Source organism: Dendrobates tinctorius, unplaced genomic scaffold (assembly GCF_039654945.1).
Source record: "Dendrobates tinctorius isolate UK_male_01 unplaced genomic scaffold, ASM3965494v1 ptg000107l, whole genome shotgun sequence".
Lineage (NCBI taxonomy): Eukaryota > Metazoa > Chordata > Amphibia > Anura > Dendrobatidae > Dendrobates > Dendrobates tinctorius.
The window spans coordinates 45016772-45022771 of NW_027361775.1; positions in this window are offsets into that span (position 1 = coordinate 45016772).

Consider the following 6000-nt stretch of genomic DNA (forward strand, 5'->3'; position numbering starts at 1 on the left):
GAAATTTCTAACGCATGCACATAAAAACACAACGCAGCATTTTTTTTATGTCATGCGTAAGATGATGCGGATAAAAAACGCTGTATAAACATGGTTTACATGAGTTTTTGCATGCATTTGGGAATGCAGATGATACGCTGCAGAATCAAATGCAAATGTGAACCTAGCCTAACTGCTGTAGCCAATTGCTGACTGCAGTGGCAATGCATTGCTGACCTCTGTAGCCAGTGATTGGCTGCGGGGGTCACATGCCTCTCCACCAGCCTGATAAGAAATGGAGGGAAACTCAGACAGCACTAGTAGAACAGTGAAGGATCTGCTAAAGAGACATCAATCATTGCTCAGTGTGGTTTCTAGATCTCAATCTTAGTAGAGCAGTGAATGTTCACTGCCAAGATGACTGGTGCAAAGTGGATTATAAATTTTTCCCTGCTTCTTCTGTTTACCAGCATTTAGTTAAAAAGGTTTTCAACTGGCTTTAAAATCTTAACTGCTAAAGCCAACTGGTGGCCACTGATCAATGCAGCGGTCATATGCCATAGAAGCCTGAAGAAAGAGCAAGGAGATGACACATGACCATTGCAACCATTTAGTGGCTGCTGATTTGATGCAGAGGTCACGTAACAGCCCTCAATGGAAGATAATGTGGGGAGAACCGTGAGGGACACAGGTTGCATTGTTAAGTATGGCTTAAGCCGGTCGCTGCTTTTGGGAGATAGCCAGGAGGTTTCGGGGAGGAGATCCTTGGAGTTGTGGACGATGGGAGTCCGACTTCAGTTCTCTGGGACCGGTGATAGCCTGGTCAAAAATGGATTCAGGATTGACATCACTGAAGATAAGAAGTTGCATTTTTCCCTGGGATATTTGGTCAACATGGTGTTTTATGACATCCTGAAGATTCGGAAGTCTGATATAATATGCCTGCTGGAGTTTAGGAGAGAAGCAGGTATGTACTGGTGCTAACTTCTATGGCGTCTTGCCAGAATTTGTTTACTGCCCTGAAAAATGGAGTTGCAAATCCTTTGCTGGAAGGTCTTACCTTTACTGTGCTGTACTCTAAGGGAGATATCCCACTTGTAGTTTTCATGCACAACCCTTTTGTTTCCCTGGAGGACGTTGCTTTAGTTTTGAAAAGACATTGCATTTATGTTCAGTACTCCCACAGGGTCCTGAATGGAAAGGACTCTGGACTGGAAAGTACAATTTTTTTGTGAGATTTGGGATGGATCCCCAAGGCCCGGGTGGCATCCATTACCCCCCTCTTAATTTTTCAATTGGGAAAAATAGTGGGTTTTTGTTCTTTGCAGATGCCCCGATGTATTGCAGGAGGTGTAAAAATTTCAGGCATACCCAGGATAGTTGCAAGGAGATGCCAACTTTCAGGAATTGCAATGCTTCTGGCCATATGGCAAAAGACTGCACAAATCCTGTTATGTGTAATGCTTGTGGTGAGGAGGGCCATAAGTATCGGGACTGTAAGTCTAGGATCAAGACCTAGGTCTTAAGGGGGTTTTACACTAAGCGATATCGCTAGCAATATCGCTAAAACGTCACCGGTTTTGTGACGTTATAGCGATATTGCTAGCGATATCGCTATGTGTGATACTTACCAACGACCGGCTCCCCCGCTGTCCATCCCTGATCGCGCGAGAATGTCCGGCTCCATTTCTCGTCGTCAGCTTCCTACTGGGGCTTCCTGCTGTGACGACGAGCGACGCGTGGAGGCGGGCGGGAGGACATCAGGATCGCTGTGTGTGAAAGGTGAGTATCGTGCGCTGCGTCGCTGCTGCATCGCTGTGAGATCTTTCTGTGTGAAAGCTCACTAGCGATCATTTAGCGATGCACCAGCGATCCTAACCGGGTCGGATCGCTCGTCGGATCGCTGGTGCATCGCTAAATGTAAAAGGGCCCTTACGCTGAGGTCTCCGGTGGGGCAGCTGCGCCCCCTGCTGCTGTTGTTGACATTCCACAGGTTTCAGACCCTGATCTTACTGAGGAACCTGAAATCATGGATGCACATGAGGAGGCCCTGCCCCAAACGGAGTCTCCCAGCCCAGAGGTGGCAGTTTTGGAAGCTGCTGATGTTGAATGTGAGCTCCCTCATCAGTCTAATGTCTGTGGGGAGGGGGAGATGGAGAGTACTCTTGACAATACCCCCAGTGTATCTTGGCTTGCTACTGAGGAGAAGTTGGCCAGTTGTGGAGATCAAGGTGACTTCACTCTTGCGAGATCCTCAGAGGATGAGGAGCCTGGAACTTCCTGTAAGAAGCCCAGAACGGATTGGGCAGACCCCGGTGAAGTTGGTTTAAGTTGGTGAGTGAACGTAGTTACCCTCAGAATGTCTTCTCTCCTGACACCAATGCTTTTTTAGGCATTCCTGCAGACGTAAACAGATTCGAGGAGTTGCAGTTCCAGATGGAAGACGAAAATGGTTGAAGAGGAATGGCGATTTTGTTGTCATGTAAATAACAGTCATGTTATGGCTCCCCAAGCTGGTTGGGGCATTGCGTCCCTGAATGTCAGGCAAATTAGATCCAAACTCAGGAGGGAAATCGTTCTAGTTTATATTAAACAGATGAACGCTCACATCTTTTGTCTTCAGGAATGTGGGATTGTGGACGCTCCAAGCGATAAGGACTGGCCATATGGACAGCATGTATAGTCTGGCTCATGTGTTAATAGGAATGATGGTGTAGGGATATTAATGGGTAACAGGGAGATTAGTTTAGATAGCTACACGGCGGTAGAGATGGGTAGATGTATAATTGCACATGTTAGCTATAGGGGGTGGCGGGCTAAAATTATTAATGTGTACTGTCCATCAGGACACGACAGGAAAAAGAAGCGTCTTTCTCTTTTGGAAAAATTAAGTTTGTTTCTTCCGGGCAAAAATGCCTACAGTTTTAGTTGAGGATCAAGAAAAGCACTTCTGACAACCGCGCTGCTACAGTGACACGAATTCTTCAGAAATCCATATAAATATTTCAAGTTCTTTATTAAATGTACTACAATATTTATATGGATTTCTGAAGAATTCGTGTCACTGTAGAAGCGCGGTTGCTCAGAAGTGCTTTTCTTGATCCTCAACTTGTGATTCTTAGTGGACGTTTCCACCTGCACGAGCTCTCCAGCAGCTATACAACTGCAAAAAATGTTGTGAGTGGTTGTGTCTGAACACAACCCACAAAGGAGTACTTCAGAGTACTTCTTTCATTTTCATTGATTTATACCAGGTGAAGCCTTATGTCTGCGCCCCCTCCCTTGATTTTCTTTTACAGTTTTAGTTGGAGACTTTAATTGCATCACAGAAGGGAATTGTGACATAACTGGTAAAAAGATATCCCATCTTATTTCTGATTTTTCCCTTCTAGATGCTGCTGCTCTGAAATTTGGCATCCCCCCACCGCCAACGTACCATGCTGATAGGGGTGGTTTTGCATTAAGGATAGATAAAATGTTATTTTCCAAAAATATGTTGTGTATGAATTTTTAACAAAATGATGTACCTTTTTCTGATCATGAGTGTTTGAGAGGTGTGTTTAGCGCAATTGATGACCATGTGTATGGGGGTGGGGTTTGGAAGCTGAATGTAAGATTGCTAGAAGATGAGGATGTGATGAATGAATTAAAAATAAAGTACAAAGAGTGGAGGGTATGTAAGAGGGATTTCGCGTGTGACTGGGTTAAGGTGTGTTGCAAACAATTCTTCAAAAAATGGGGCTATAAAAAAGCTATTTATCGGAGTAGATTTAATGATTTAAACAGGCATTTAGACTGGTTAAGGAAGTATGGAGAAAGTGGGATGGATGTGTCTTATCTGCTGGCTGAGACAAAGAGTGAATTAAAGCGTGTTATGGATGAAAAAGGGAAAGAAATCATCTATCGCACCAAAATAGAACATCTTGAGAAAGCTGAAAAGTGCACGAGGTTCTTTTTTAAGAAAATGTATGGGAGAAAGGTTGATATGGATAAAATCCTGGATAGGAATGGTTTGTGTGTGTCAGGTGAGAAAGTGATAAAGGAGGTGAATAGGTTCTATAGCAAGTTACAGTGGGGAAAAAAAGTATTTAGTCAGTCAGCAATAGTGCAAGTTCCACCACTTAAAAAGATGAGAGGCGTCTGTAATTTACATCATAGGTAGACCTCAACTATGGGAGACAAACTGAGAAAAAAAAATCCAGAAAATCACATTGTCTGGTTTTTTTTCATTTTATTTACATATTATGGTGGAAAATAAGTATTTGGTCAGAAACAAGCAATCAAGATTTATGGCTCTCACAGACCTGTAACTTCTTCTTTAAGAGTCTCCTCTTTCCTCCACTCATTACCTGTAGTAATGGCACCTGTTTAAACTTGTTATCAGTATAAAAAGACACCTGTGCACACCCTCAAACAGTCTGACTCCAAACTCCACTATGGTGAAGACCAAAGAGCTGTCAAAGGACACCAGAAACAAAATTGTAGCCCTGCACCAGGCTGGGAAGACTGAATCTGCAATAGCCAACCAGCTTGGATTGAAGAAATCAACTGTGGGAGCAATAATTAGAAAATGGAAGACATACAAGACCACTGATAATCTCCCTCGATCTGGTGCTCCACGCAAAATCCCACCCCGTGGGATCAGAATTATCACAAGAACGGTGAGCAAAAATCCCAGAACCACACGGGGGGGGACCTAGTGAATGAACTGCAGAGAGCTGGGACCAATGTAACAAGGCTTACTATAAGTAACACACTACGCCACCATGGACTCAGATCCTGCAGTGCCAGACGTGTCCCACTGCTTAAGCCTGTACATGTCCGGGCCCGTCTGAAGTTTGCTAGAGAGCATTTGGATGATCCAGAGGAGTTTTGGGAGAATGTCCTATGGTCTGATGAAACCAAACTGGAACTGTTTGGTAGAAACACAACTTGTCGTGTTTGGAGGAAAAAGAATACTGAGTTGCATCCATCAAACACCATACCTACTGTAAAGCATGGTGGTGGAAACATCATGCTTTGGGGCTGTTTCTCTGCAAAGGGGCCAGGACGACTGATCCGGGTACATGAAAGAATGAATGGGGCCATGTATCGTGAGATTTTGAGTGCAAACCTCCTTCCATCAGCAAGGGCATTGAAGATGAAACGTGGCTGGGTCTTTCTACATGACAATGATCCAAAGCACACCGCTAGGGCAACGAAGGAGTGGCTTCGTAAGAAGCATTTCAAGGTCCTGGAGTGGCCTAGCCAGTCTCCAGATCTCAACCCTATAGAAAACCTTTGGAGGGAGTTGAAAGTCCGTGTTGCCAAGCGAAAAGCCAAAAACATCACTGCTCTAGAGGAGATCTGCATGGAGGAATGGGCCAACATACCAACAACAGTGTGTGGCAACCTTGTGAAGACTTACAGAAAACGTTTGACCTCTGTCATTGCCAACAAAGGATATATCACAAAGTATTGAGATGAAATTTTGTTTCTGACCAAATACTTATTTTCCACCATAATATGCAAATAAAATGAAAAAAAAACAGACAATGTGATTTTCTGGATTTTTTTTTCTCAGTTTGTCTCCCATAGTTGAGGTCTACCTATGATGTAAATTACAGACGCCTCTCATCTTTTTAAGTGGTGGAACTTGCACTATTGCTGACTGACTAAATACTTTTTTTCCCCACTGTATATGAAAAAAATGGATTGATTCTGGTCTTGTTTCAGAAGTGCTGAATGGGTTAAAGAACAAGTTGGATAGTGGAGAATGTGATATTTTGAATGACGACGGAATTATGGAAGAAGTAGAAAACGTGATGAAGAGTGCTAAAAAGAATAAGACACCAGGTAAAGACGGATTGCTGGTAGAACTCTATTTGAAGGCATGGGATTTTCTGGGTGCTAATTTGACTGAGATATGTAAGTATATGTGGGAGAGTTGTAAGTTGTATGAATCAATGAAAGAGGGGGTGGTTGTGCTTGTGCATGAGAAAGGTGAGAGAAAGTGTTTAGAGAATTGGAGACCTATAACAT